Below are 14,921 nucleotides of genomic sequence, written 5' to 3' on the forward strand. Positions count from 1 at the left end.
TGAGGGACTGAAAAGAGATAGAAGATGGACTTAAACTTGATCTGCGTTATCCCCTGGAGTCCATCAACTATGTAGATTATACTGACTTGTGATTCCTTGATCGTTTGTAATTCATATTGTTCATTTTCTTTCAACCGATGAGATCTTTTGATCAACCAAAACACAATCAGAATTTCCCAAAGACTTTTATTGCAGTCATAAACTACGTTTAAAGAGCTATTTCTTCCAAGAGATTCAAAATGATTTCTAGTGTGTTTTTAGTAGAAATGCATTTTTTGCTGAAAAAATAACATGGCACTATTACTAACCCTCTAGTGGAAAATTATGAAGAAAGGAAAAATATTTACCATAATACAATCAGCATTAAATTTGTGGTATATCCCTTTCCATGCATTCTTTAATTTATATGGCTTCTATCACAATGAATATGAATTTTTTAAAAAATGAAATATTGTCTCATAGGTACCTAGTGGTCTAGTTTCTCTAACCATAATTTTAAAAAGCTGTCAAATACTTCCTTGAGTGTGTGTGTGTGTGTCTGTATAAAACTATAAAATGTTGAATTGCTATTCTATTAGGGAGAATTATATTTTACTGTTTTTATTCTAAATAATGTTCCAATGAACATTTTCCCCTTTATTTAAGATCGTTTCTTCAGACCACATTCCTAGACAAGCAATTACAGGATCATGGAAAAGGGAATATTTTATATGGCTCTTGATATATATATTTCCAACTTGCTTTTCATACCAATTTATAAAACCACTAGCAAAGGATATAATTACTAGTTTTTCTACTTCCCACCCCATCGTGGATATTATAATTAACATTTTGCTAATAGGAACTATTTCATTGCTGTTTGATTTGAATTTCTCTGATTATCAGTAAGGTTACTTGAATATACTAAATCTCTGGGTATGTTTTCTTAATAGAGATCTGTCTTGTGTTTTAAACAATTCAGCTGCCCAGATTATACTTGGAGAGCCACAACTTAAGGTTTCTTGCATCAAATAAAATGAAAACACGGGTGTGTTTTCCAAGATGGTTTATTATATAACCTCAGTGTCAGTCTGTGTGCTAATGTGTCGCCCCAAATTTTTCTGTTATTCACTAGTATGAGCTTAAATGGAATATATGAGAATTAATTTACTTCCCTTATTCTCTGTAATAATGGGAGTAGTGGTCCTTCTCTTTTGATGTTCCCTCTTGACTTTCTAATAAGGAATTCCATGCTTATGTTACCAAATTCAAGATGCACAAGAGAGTATATCGTGAAAGGCAAGGACTGACTTAAGATATACTGATATCAAGCACGTTGTGTTCCAAACAGCAGACTGAACATCCTGATGGATATGGACGTTTTAGAGGTGAGAGATATTTCTTTTAAACATACCAATATGGAAGCTATAAAATAACTCTTCCAAGTTCTTGCTGCCCACATGTGGCAAAACTGCAAGTTACCGAGTTGAAATTTCCAACCTTCTTCTACTTCATCTTCTATACAGGCTGAGAAGCCAATATTTTTTCTACCCTCAACTCTCTTAAAACTTCCTGGAGACAAAAAACATGATGAGAAGGGTTGAACATTTCCTTTCCTCCTTCTCCCTGCCCAGAACAGAGAACTGATGACTGGAGCTATGGCAGTCATTCTCTGACCTTGAGGAAATGCGAAGGGAACCACAGGTATACCACCTCTGACACAGCAACCACCTTCTTCCAGATGAGATCTTCTCTAACTTGGTGCACATAAGAATCACTTGAAAGCTTTCACTGAAGCACAGGTTGCTTGTCCTTAGCTCCAGAGATTCTTGTTTAGTAGGTCTGAGGTGAGATGTAAGACTTTGTGTTCCAATCAAAATTTCACACAATGCTGATGCTTCTGGTCTACAGCCCACACTTGGAGAAGGAAAGTGCTAGACTTACATGAGAAAAATAAAGCCCTCTTTTTCAAAGTCACTGCAACTGATGTCCTTACACCCTAGGAAATATTAAATGACTCGCCCGCTGGGTCCAGTTATTATCGAAAAGAGATGTGAAGGTCAGCATGATGGCCTGTACATGAAGATGCCAGCATTGGTCAGTGGACAACAGTGATCAGGAGTCTCCTACCTCAGGGACTTCTCTGGTGGTCTGATGGTTAAGACTCTGGGCTTCTACTGGGGGGTGGGGGTGGATTTGATTCCCTAGTCAGGGAACTAGGATCCCATGTATGGCGAGGCCAAAAGCAAAGCAGTCTCCCACTCCCGAAAGGCTGGCCTGTCCCCAGTCTCCTCCACATGCCTCTTCCCTCCTGGGAAGTGATGAGCTATGGGAGGCAGAAAGTGGAAGAGTTTGGAAGGGATCTTAAAAATGGAAGGGATAGGACGCAACCCCATCGCCTGCTGTTGAGCTAGGGGAATGTGGTGGGAAAAAAAAAAAAACAAAAAAACACAGTACGCTTGTTCCAAAAGCTTGGTACCAACAGCTACAGTTTGAGGTCCATAGGAACTCAACCCACATCTCCTCTATTTCACCTCCTGGCTTGTCTTTGCAACAGACAGAGCTTGGCTGTGAAGCCCTTTCTCCAAGGATTAATTGAATCAAGATCAACCCTATCTGGAATGTACATTTAATACTTGGGGTGATGTCAGTAATATATGTAAGAGATTTTTATATTAGATAACTGCTCATTAAAAGTCAGTCTTTCCCTCCAGGGTGTTAAAATAGAAAGTATTCACCTTTTGCAAATGAGGATAGTGAAATTTACTTTAACTGATGCTACAATGAAAACTGGAAGAAAGGGAATTGCTCACAATACAATATAACTCCACCAAATTTGCATAATTTAGGCATAAAATGTAATACCCTGCTCACACTCTTTTGTCTTGAATGAAATTGGTTTTCAAGTAATGTGTGGGGAATCATAACCAGCTTTAGCAAAATGGATAATGTCAGAAAGCGAAAGTTCCTATTAGCCTAGGAGGCATCGCCGGGTATGAATCCAGGGTACCGCATTTCTGATCAAGTTTGTCTTGTGATTTTATGTGCAGGACTTTGAGGAATTAACTGAAACACATGGGCCATGCTCTTTGGATATTTTATGGAGTAATTAACCGTTTGAGATCTTAATACAATCTTTTTCTCAAATTCTTAGAATCATTGGGTGATCGTTATACTGAGGATGTTAAAAATGACTTAAATTCCTGTAAATTCTTCTTTCCAAAGAGTGCAAAGTCTTCATGTAATTTAGTATTTCAGAGAAATTCTCAGTAAAAGGAAGCTTCTGAGGTATTTTCTACTATACATACTGAAACTGAGGTTCAGAAAGGAATGCATCTCCCAAGGTCATCTGTGTGTGCCTGCTAAGTTGCTTCAGTGGTGTCCGACTCTTTGTGACCCCGTGGACTAGCCTGCCAGGCTCCTCTGTCCATGGGATTCTCCAGACAAGAATACTGGAGTGGGCTGCCTTGCTCTCCTCCAGGGGATCTTCCCGACCCAGGGATTGAACCCATGTCTCTGGCATTGGCAGGCGGGTTCTTTACCACTGACCCACATGGGAAACTCTCCTTTCATCAGCCCCCACTTTCAACTGTCTAAAGAATGACTGACTGAGAGTGCTAGCCTCCAAGAGCATTGTCTTCATTAACCTCTTAAGTGCTTTGTGTAAGGTGAAATGTTATCATTTTCTATTCACTTGTCAGCTGTGAGTCTTCACCTTCACCTTTCTTATCTTTAATGTGGGAATGAGATAATCCTTCCAAGATTTCAACAACTGAAAGAGTAATATGATATTATTATTGTCCCCTGTGCCTGTCTGTTGTGGACACTCTTAGTGTTGAACCCCAGCCCTCCTCAAACCTGTGTCAATTCAGATACCCTGAAGGCTCTCTTAAAACATAGCCCCAGAGCTTTTAATATTTATTTGTCTTTGTTCATTTATTTGGCGGTGCTGTGTCTTAGTTATGGCTCGTGGGATCTTAGCTCTTCACTGTGGCATCTTTAGTTGCTTCGTGTGGGTTCTAGTCCCCTGACCAGGGAGGGAACCTGGGCCCCTGCATTGGGAGCTCAGAGTCTTAGCCACTGGACTGCCAGGAGAGTCCCAGCGCCAGAAGTTTTGGAATTTGAATTTTCCAAATATTCTCAGGTGATGCTGATGGTGCTGGTCTGGGGACCACGTTTTGAGAACCGTTGTTCTCGCCATGCGCATTCTCCAATTTTCTGCTTTGGTTGCGTATGACAATGTTTCTGTTTAAGACAAAACAACAGTGACAAACTTGGGTTTCCCAGGGTGTTTTGCAGTTGGAGGTGGCCATGGAGCCAGTGGTTCACAAGTGAAGTCTGCAGGTTGGGGTTGTTGTTTAGTTGCTCAGACGTGTCCAACTCTTTGCAACCCCATGGATGTGGCCCGCCAGGCTCCTCTGCCCATGGGATTCTCCAGGCAAGAATACTGAAGTGGGTTGCCATTTCCCTCTCTGGGAAAGTCTGCGGGAACCTTTACCAAGCTGGTGCGAGCCTCCTTGCCACCTCCCTTTCTCCTTCATGCTTTTTCTTGCCTGGAAGGAGTATTTATTCAGAAAATGGAGCAGCCATCTCATGGCCATGAAGCAGGAGACCACTTTGGGTAGGGGCATGGGACTATTAAAGACTCAATTCTTTTAAGAGTAGCTGCAGGAGCCACCTCCAAAGGTCTGTGTGTCTTCTGACACAGAATAGCTGTGTGGTTATCAGTTGTAACAGTCCTTCACCAATGTGTTTGTCATGCATGCACACAAACCTTTTGGACTGTCTGCTTAATACAAGCAGAGGTAAAGTGATTGGCATTTATTTTAAATGATGTATACATCTTTGCCCCACAGCTCTTCCAGGGCATGGGGAGATGTGACATGCACAATAGATGCCTCTTTGGCCCATCCTTGTGACAGGCCGGGTTATGCTGAAGCGTCAGCCTCTGAGAGGTAGTTGAGATAAATGACATCTCCTTACCTTTTACCCCAGAGACCACAGTGTCATTCTCTAGTCTAAGAGGCCATTTGTAAAGCTCACAGAGTTGCCTTAGCTGCTAAACAGAGAACAAAAATCAGAAGCTAAGCTCTTTCTCCAAGGAAAAGACATGGGCTTGTATAGTCTCCACGCTCTCCTGTTATTCTAAAATCCTTTCTTGGCTCAGACAATGCAGGAGACCCAGGTTCAACCCCTGGGTTGGGAAGATCCCCTGGAGAAGGCAATTCCATTATTCTTGCCTGGAGAATTCCACAGACAGAGGAGCCTGGAGGGCTGCAGTCCTTGGGGTCGCAAAGAGTCACATGTGACTGAGTGACTAACACTTGGATGGTCTCCATATTTTCTGGTGATTCCAGAACACTTAGGATGCATGAGATGTAGAGACCCCAGCTCTCCTGGTGCTGGCCTTTAGGGACTTCCCTTCATGTATTGTCTCACTGTCTCCACCCTACCTTTCGCTCTGTGTGTCTGGAGATAAGACCAAGGGGACAGCTCCTTGTGGTGCTTGTAAGGGTTAAGTCACATGGACAAGAATGGATTTTGCTTTATGAGCAGCTCATAAAAAGAGATAAGTTGTTATTTGCTTTTTATGCATGTCTGAAAATGGAGCGTGAGCTAATCGTACTCTTCTGTAGAAGAGCCAGAAGAAATTTAGTATGTATATGAATTTAATGCAAAATACCAACCCAAATGTAAATATTGGTTTCCTTCCAGATTTTCAAGACTTCATGGGAAAAAAAAAAAAAAACACCAGAAAGATTTTCTTTACTTGTAATTATTATGCTGAGGGAAAACATCCTTCCAGTGTTGAAAAAATGGATAGCTTTAATTATAGAATATATCCATTTTAAAGTTGGTGGTCTTTAAATTAAAAGTGGAAAATTTTCATTGGATTGAATATTGCCTGTAGCCTATTGCATGTTTTGGAGTATTATTTGATCCTATGAATATGATCTAAATCCGTTATTGTAAAGAAAAACAAAAGACATGATTCTGCTTTTTTAGTTTAACACAACAAAAATTTCCCCTCTATTCAGTGTGCACTTGACTATGAATCTCCTTTTAAGTCAAGATTACATGTATATGATGGAAATAATACTAGGAAATTATAGATAATAATAAATATATTTTACCCTATCCACTCCACAAAAGACTTTATAATGGTGTTCAAATAACTTTTCCCTTTGCAAAAACAAAATGCTAGGAGCACTGAGGAGATAAACTCAATAAATTAGTGATTGAAATGAATCTTTTTAACCTTTAAAAATTAACAATAGTCACTGATACCTATTGAATACTCACTAGGTACCTGGTACTTTATGTATATTAACTTGTTTAATAATTGTAACAGTGTCAGAAAAATACTCTTATTATTTTCATGCTTTGAGGCTGAAACAAATGGACCTAATTGCACTGTCATTTGGTGGAAAGCTCAGAACTGAAGCTCAGGCTACCCCAGTCTAGAACTTTTCTTCTTAACCCGAAGGTGAAAATGTTAGTCACTCAGCCATGTCCAGTGCTTTGCGACCCCATGGACTGTAGCCCGCCAGGCTCCCCTGTCCATGGGATTCTCCAGATAAGAACACTGGAGTGGGTAAGCCATTTCCCTTCTCCAGGGAACCTTCCCAACCCAGGGATTGAACCTGGGTCTCCTGCATTTGCGGGCAGATTCTTTACTGTCTGAGCCACCGGAGAAGCCCTTTACCACTTTCTACTAGCTAACAGAAGTAGGTGGAAGCTTAGGGATGTCTAATGACAGAGCTGAGCTTAGGTGTTTACTTTCTTTACTTCAACAATCGAAAGGGACTTTTATTTGCTTGATGGAGCAAATATCTTAGGTGCTACCAGAAGGGAAGGACTGCACACCCGAGCCCCCTCCTCTGGCAGGTGTTACCCAAGGATATCCCTCGATGTGGACATGAATAGGTCAAAGAGACGGAGCAAAAACGTGAGGGTGAGCTCCTTCTAGAAAGCGCGGTGTTTATGATTCATTCGCTGATGTGGTCCTGTGCTGACCTCCATCCGATGTTGGTGGAGAGTAAGCAGAGGTGATCCTCTGACATCCTGGAGCATGCAGTCCAGAGAGGAGGAATAGTGAACTGGTAAAACTAGTGAATAGTTATACGAGCTACCACTCATAGTCCATGGTGACCATAACAGAGTATTAAGATAGAAACCAATGAATGGAGCATCTGTTTAGATAAGTGGGTGTGGAAGGATATTTTGGAATAGTAGTAATTAAAATGGAAATGTGAGTCTTGGGAAGGATGCAGCCATGCAGAAAAGGTAGAGCAGGTTTACAGATGGAGATGTGCTGTGGTGGGATGGGGTGAGGTGTGTGTGTGTGTGTGTTTGTGTTGTGGAAATGTGAAGTTGTAAGTGGCGGTTTCCATGCTCAAACTCATTGATGAGACTCCTCTATGGCTCTTCTCATTTCCTTAAATGGAATTCTTAGCAGAGCCCATAAACACGGAAGGAATTCTGCCCAGGTGCTCTACAAAGACGAGGGGGGTACCTGTTACAGGTGTAGTTTAAGAGGACTAGATGGAGATTAAGACTTGACTTCTCCTCTTGGCTTTGAGGGTTTCCCTCATGGCTCAGCAGGTAAAGAATCCACCTGCAGTGCAGGAGACCTAGGTTCGATCCCTGGGTTGGGAAGATCCCTAGAGAGGGGAAAGGCCACCCACTCCAGTATTCTGGCCTGGAGAACTCCATGGACTGTATAGTCCATGGGTTCACAAAGAGTCAGATTTGGTTTTCCCTAGTAGCTCAGATGGTAAAGAATCTGCCTGCAGTGCAGGATTTGATCCCTGGGTCGGGAAGATCCCCTAGAGAAGGGAATGGCTACCCACTCCATTGTTCTTGCCTGGAGAATTCCATAGACAGAGGCTGGCGACAGTCCATGGGGTCTGTTGTTTTCAACTCAACTGAGTGACTCACACTTTCACTTTTTTCACTTGGCTTTGACTCTTGTTCACTGTGTGTCCTTGGAGGGCATTCCACCCACCAGAATTTCTTTGCTTTGTCTTTAAACCTGGGTCACAGTGAAGTCAATTCCAATTGGTAGGTAAGTACTTTGTTTGAGGCCACCTCTGATCTCTGTAGGCTGGAATTCTGTAGTCAGTTGGGGATGGCTGCCCTGGGCTTAGAATGAGACACTAGTGTGGTGTGTGGTGTGTATCTGGCAGTCTCTGATAGCCCTCCCGTTTTCCATCATGATGTTTGCTATGGATTTGACTGCTAATTGGAAAAATTGTGTAGCTTTCCAGTTTTCTGTTCTGATTTTTAAACACGCAGCCATGATTGAAAACAATCAAGAAGGGGACTAAATACATCGAAACAATACCCTGCTCACTTGCTTCAGAGGGATCAAACAAAGCAAGTCATGCACAGAGGGAAGTGGATTTATACGTCTCTCATTTGTAATATTATTAGTGTGATTAATGTGCAAAGACCAATATTTCCTAAAATTTGTAATTTGCCCTATTCCTTCGTGAGCTTTGTGTTTCCCAGAATAATCATGCTGATCCATTGCCTTAAAAATGTATTGAATGCCTAAGAGCTAATTTAGCCAGGGAGCAGTGTAATTGGACACAGTGGGGAAACAGCAGAGAAGCGGTTTGCTTCCCAAGGAGACGAGAATGTGGTGAGAGTGCTGGCCGGATGGAATGTCACGCCAGGAGGGACCTTGTCTCCGTTTGGTGTCACTGAACAGAATGTGCAAAGACTATTTATGGACTTAGGGCTGGAGGACAGCAGCTCATTCTCAGATGAGTGGAGGTCTCCCCTGGATTATAAAGTATTTGTTCTTTTGAATGATGGGACCAAAGTGGGAGTCGAGCTTTTTAGCTTTTTTTCCTCTCCCCCCACCCCTCAACACAATAGCTTTCTGGTAATCCTGATAATTTTACCACTGGATTTCATCTTCATGAAATTTTGGTGTATGTGTGTGTGATCGTTTCTACCCACTTTGCCACTTAAGTAGCCGTTTTAAAAACATCTCTATTGAGGGCTTCCCTGGTGGCTCAGTGGTAAAGAATCCACCTGCCAATGCAGGAGACACGGGTTTGACCCCTGAGCGGGGTAGATCCCACGTGCTGCAGAGCAACAAAGCCCGCGCACCACAACTACTGAGCCTGTGCACTAAAGCCCGGGAGCCACAGCTGCTGAAGCCTACAAGCCCTAGAGCCTGTGCTCCACAACAAGAGGAGCCCGTGCTCCACAAGAGAAGCCCCTGACATGAGAAGCCTGAGCACTGCAACTGGAGAGTAGACCCTGCTTGTTGCAGCTAGAGAGAAGCCCATGCAGTCACAAAGACCCAGCACAGCCAAAAATAAGTGTGTATGTATGTATGTGTATATATATATATATATATATATATATATATATTACCTTTGAGACTGGCTGTCTTGTTATGCAGGCATCCAGAAAAGCATTCCTATAACCTCAGCTTTAGAAGCTGGAACAAAAGGAGGGAGATCAGAGTCCTCAGGTCGAAACCCATTTGAGGTTCACCCTCTGTGATGTATCCACGTGCCTTTGTGCTTCTGCGTTTCCCTCCATCCTGTGCTCTCTCCTTTTCCAAAATAATTTCTTAATGCGGTGACTTTGGGGTCTTGTTCAGAGTCGCTTCTTCCTGGATTGGTATGAAGCAGCTGAGACCGGTCAACCTGTTAGATGCTAGTAACCATGGGGTAGGACTTCTGCATATTCATCACCAACAGGGAATGGGCTTTGAAAAATCTCAGTTCGATCTGGGCATTCATGATGCACAAACCCAGGGGCACCATGTCTGTTGAATTCTACAGAGCTTGCTTGGCATGTGCAGGGACATGATCTAGACCTGCCAGGGAAAATCACATAGTTTGTTGAGGCAGGGGATAGGGTGAGACAGAGGGAGGCTGGAAAGTAGGGATGGGCCAAATGAAGAAGTACAGTATGGGTCGTGTTGAATCTGGGTTTTATCCTACATTCACATGACGTCAGCGGCATTTCAGAGAAGTCCCTTTAGCCACAGCTTCAAAGGCGAGTTGGGGAAAGCTCAAACTGGAGGGAAGACAAAGTAAAAGAGTTGATTGAAAGAACATCTTCTTTCCATCAACTTCTATTTGGCACCAAACCGCTATCCCCCCTGGAATGTGTGGTGGCAGTGAAGTCCTACCCCTGCTCCCCACTTGTTCCAAGTTTCCCATGTGGCTACCACGTAATCTGGTTATGTCACCCGGTGCTATAGCCTTCAGGATTTCGGAGTTCACTTTGCTCTTCAGAAGGAGACAGAGAGCCTTAAGGTGGCCAGCAGGGCCTTGTGGAGCCTGCCAGGCTCCTCTGTCCATGGGATTCTCCAGGCAAGAATACTGGAGTGGGTTGCCATTTCCTCCTCCAGGGGATCTTCCCGACCCAGGAATCAAACCCATGTATCCTACATTGGCAGGCGGGTTCTTTACCACTGAGCCACCAGGGAAGCCCATCTGAAGAGTAAGTATGTTCTACCTGAGTGACTGAGTTGATGGTGGCCTCATAAACTTATGGAAAAGACACTGATGGAAAAGACGGTTGGAAAGGAGTAGAGACAGGGAGCTCCTTTCTGGTGAAGGAATATCTTGCATCTTGGTTTGGGTTGCAGCTACATGAATCCATATATGGGGCATGAATCTACACATAGGATAAATTTTCATAGAACTTCACACACACACATGTGCGCTCCTGAGTAATGTCTGCTGCTGCTGCTAAGTCGCTTCAGTCGTGTCCGACTCTGTGCGACCCCATAGACGGCAGCCCACCAGGCTCTACCATCCCCGGGATTCTCCAGGCAAGAACACTGGAGTGGGTTGCCATTTCCTTCTCCAATGCATGAAAGTGAAAATTGAAAGGGAAGTCGCTCAGTCGTGTCCGACTCTTAGTGACCCCATGGACTGCAGCCTACCAGGCTCCTCCGTCCATTGGATTTTCCAGGCAAGAGTACTGGACTGGGTTGCCATCAAATCCCTGTGTCTGTCACTGCATACCATTTTATCGCTAAGCAAACTTGGCTCTAACTGTTACACATGCAAAAGGAATGACTTATCCAGGGCATTCCTCAGCCAAGTGAAATGTCCAAAGAGTGCTTGGGATTTTGCTTTTGTTCTGCCTGAACCATAATAATGACAGTCATTAAAATCTTAATGGCAAGGGTGTTTTTAGTATAAACACATCTTCCTATAGATTTTGTTAAGTATTCACTCTTTATTATCTTGCTAAAACAGAAGGGTGTTGTATTGAGAAGGGGGATTCAGGAAATTACAGTGTTAGAGGACCAAAGTACGCCTTGCTTTCCCTGTGGAAGAAGTTTGTGAAAAAGAGAATGGACAGCGCTGTTTTATTTTCTTTTTAAATTAATTTATTTGGTTGCATCAGGCCTTAGTTACAGTGCACAGGATCTTCACTGTGTGTGTGTGTGCATGTGAGTGTGTGTGTGTACATGCCACACCTTCCAAAGCAATCGTTTTGATGGGCACTTCGGGGTTTCCATGTCCTAGCTATGGTAAATACTGCTGCTGTACACGCTGAAGTGTGTATGTCTTTCTGAATTAGAATGTTCATTTTTTTTTTTTCCCTCAGATATACACCCAGGAGTGCGATTGCTGGATCATATGGTAGCTGTAGGTTTAGTTTCTTAAGGACCCTCCATACTGGTTTCCACAGTTATCCTGTATTTCGCTTTGATATTCAGTTTCCCCTGGCAAACTTAAGATTCTCCGTAAACTCTGCTTCAGGGTAATTTCTCTGGACCCCACAGCGCCGAGCACAGTGCCTTAGGGAGAGCACACACTCAGTAAATACCTGTCACATAAGTGTCACATTCATTATAATGAATGCCTGTGCCATGGCAGAAAGATTTATGCAGTCCACCTGTTAAGAATAAATTACTCTTCTCCTCCTGACTCAAAAATTTTTTTCTTTCTGCAAATAGGAATAATAAACATTTTTTCTACTTGTAACAAAAATATGCCCATGAGTGGTCTCTGTGGGTGTTGGTTTTCTCAGGGTCTACTAAGATGGTTCTGCAGCTTCTCTCAAAGTAACCATTGGCTGCCACCCCTGGACGGGCTCCAGCCTTGAAGTGGGGACGGGAGAACCATGTGACTGGTGAGTGGCTTCACACAGGACACTGGAGTGAGGCTCCCCCTTCTTACGCCTCCTGGAGCCTTAGAACCCTCGCTCAAGCTTCAAGACCCAAACTCACTCTTTGACAACCTGGCAAGCTTTTAGATCTCATACTTTGTCTAGGAGCACAGAGAACTTCAACCCAGACCTTCCCCCGAGGTAAACCTCGCTAGACTGCTGGTGTGCTTTAATCCTGTCCAGCTCTTTGCGACCTTACGGACTTTAGCCCCCCAGGCTCCTCTGTCCATGGGATTCTCCAGGCAAGAATGCTTAAGTGGGTTGCCATGCCCTCCTCCAGGGGATCTTCCTCACCCAGGGATCGGACAGTGTCTCTTACATCTCTTTTTTCCTGCACTGGCAGACAGATGCTGGACCGCTAGCACCACTTGGGAAGCCCAGACCACCTGAAGTTCCCCTCAGTTACTGTGACTTCACTTGTTGTGATTTTTCAGCTAAAAATCCCACTGCTGTAGGAAGGGGCTCCACCTGCCAGGGCACCAGGGTCCTGTATACTTACAACTCAGTCTCATTTGGGCTTTCATTCCAAGTGGTCAAACTCCTACTCGTTCTTGAAGCACCCAGCTTTTGTGGGCAAAAATATGCAGACAAATGCGGCTTGTTCTTTCTCGTTTTACTTTCATGCCCCGTGTTCCCAGGGTCCTCTGCCTGTCCCTGGTGCTCATGACGTCACACATCCTGATGCTTATCCTAGATTACGCAGCACAGAAGACCCTCCTTCTGACCCCCTCACCTGCCTGACCCACCCTCCCCTTTCCACAGTGAAGCTTCTTGATGTAAATGTGTGACAGCAACTGACATCACTACTTGTCCTCCTGGGAAGCAAAAGCAAATCTCAACAGCCTGAATACAAACAACGAATGAAGAGAAGTCCCCATACCCACCTCCACTGGGACAGATTAAAAAAAAAAAAAAAAACACAAGAAGGAAATCTCCATTCAAACTATGGACTATCAGAATGTCCAGTGAAGCCACGTCTGCGAAGCTGTGTCTTTTGTTTTTTTACAGTGGGTTTAGCACCAAAATCACTGCAGATGATGACCACAGCCATGAAATTAAAAGACGCTTACTCCTGGGAAGAAAAGCTACGTCCAACATAGACTGTGTATTAAAAAGCAGGGACATTACTTTACCAACCAAGGTCTGTCAAGTCAAAGCTATGGTTTTTCCAGTGGTCATGTATGGATGTGAGAGTTGGACTATAAAGAAAGCTGAGCACCGAAGAATTGATGCTTTTGAACTGTGGTGTTGGAGAAGAATCTTGAGAGTCCCTTGGACTGCAAGGAGATCCAACCAGTCCATCCTAAAGGAAATCAGTCCTGAATATTCACTGGAAGGACTGATGCTGAAGCTGAAGCTTCAATCCTTTGGCCACCTGATGCGAAGAACTGACTCATTAGAAAGACCCTGATGCTGGGAAAGAGAAAGATTGAAGTCAGGAGGAGAAGGGGACAAAAGAGGATGAGATGATTGAATGGCATCACCGACTCAATGGACATGAGTTTGAGTAAGCTCCAGGAGTTGGTGATGGACAGAGAAGCTTGGCGTGCTGCAGTCTGTGGGATTGCAGAGAGTTGGACATGACAGAGCAATTGAACTGAACTTGTATAAGGACTATTAGAATGTTGCTGGCAGAACTCTTACTGTCCACACGGGTAGTAGATTTTTAAAATGTGGAAGATCAAGCACACTGTTGTGAACATTGAACATCACTTTATAAGTGTGTCTGTGGTAGTTAATAAATTGTCAAAAATAATAAGACTTCTGCCAAGAATAGAAGCTATAAATAGAAAAAAAAATCAGAGGAGACTGCTGTGAATTTTTTTTGAAAGATAATTTTTCTTGTAAATAATTTCTATGAGGAATACACAACCCTTCAGAGGTCAAATCTACATTCCCAGCTCCTGAAGTGAACAGTCTCTGAATTAGAATGCTCCCAAAGATGTGGAGTTAAATAGAGACACAGCTACAGGGTGGCCATTACTTAAGTAACTTAATGAACACTGATACGGAGGAAATAAATCAAATGCAAACAATCAACACCAATCAAGGAAGCTGAGCATTTCGGGCACTTAAAATGTATTAAATGAGTGTTTCAATCACAGTGGGTACTTTTGCACAAACCCTCTTAATCAGCTAGCATCGTTTCCACCAAAGTGGCCCTTGCATGTAAATATGGTGGTCTGAAAAAAGCTGGTCCATTCCCACGCAAACACCATTAGGAATGGAAATTCTGCTGGGCGTTTTCACTGATAGGATAAACAACAGCAGATGCATTGGGAAAGGTCAGTGAAAATCACGTTTAGGAAAAAGGCATGGAATGATATTTTGCACATGGTTGCAAAGATAAGAATTTCAAGGATTTCCCTGGTGGTCCAGTGGCTACGACTCTGCACTCCCAATGCAGGGGGTCCAGGTTCAATCCCTGGTCAGGGAACTGGATCCCGCATGCCACAGCTAAGAGTTTGCGGGCTGCAGCTAAAGATCCCACATGCCACAATTAAGACCTAGCACAGCCAAATAAATAAATGTCGATACTTAAAAGAATGAAACAAACACAGTAGAGTGATATGAAGAGCATGTTTCTAAAAACTGAACCCATAAAACAGATGAACATTTAAAAAAAATAAGAATTTCAAACATAGAATAAAATTTAAGGTCTCTTTCCAGGTGGCCAGGTCACCTTCAGCAACCATTTTTGGCTTCTTATGTATTTTTTCATGAAAGTTCTAGTCATATAAAAGTTCTTATATGTGCATCTTTATTTGTATATTTATTAT

General features: G+C 43.1%; 1 protein-coding gene and 1 non-coding gene across 9 annotated transcripts in view; both read left to right on the forward strand.

Moving 5' to 3' along the window:
• The window catches only part of RBFOX1 (RNA binding fox-1 homolog 1), a 2,433,924-nt gene that overhangs the window by 921,260 nt on the left and 1,497,743 nt on the right, over window positions 1-14,921 (forward strand). The gene's annotated exons all lie outside the window — the stretch shown is intronic.
• TRNAG-CCC (transfer RNA glycine (anticodon CCC)) lies at window positions 14,506-14,578 on the forward strand. Its single transcript has one exon. It is a non-coding gene; the product is annotated as a tRNA-Gly (tRNA).

This window comes from Bos taurus, chromosome 25 (assembly GCF_002263795.3).
Source record: "Bos taurus isolate L1 Dominette 01449 registration number 42190680 breed Hereford chromosome 25, ARS-UCD2.0, whole genome shotgun sequence".
Lineage (NCBI taxonomy): Eukaryota > Metazoa > Chordata > Mammalia > Artiodactyla > Bovidae > Bos > Bos taurus.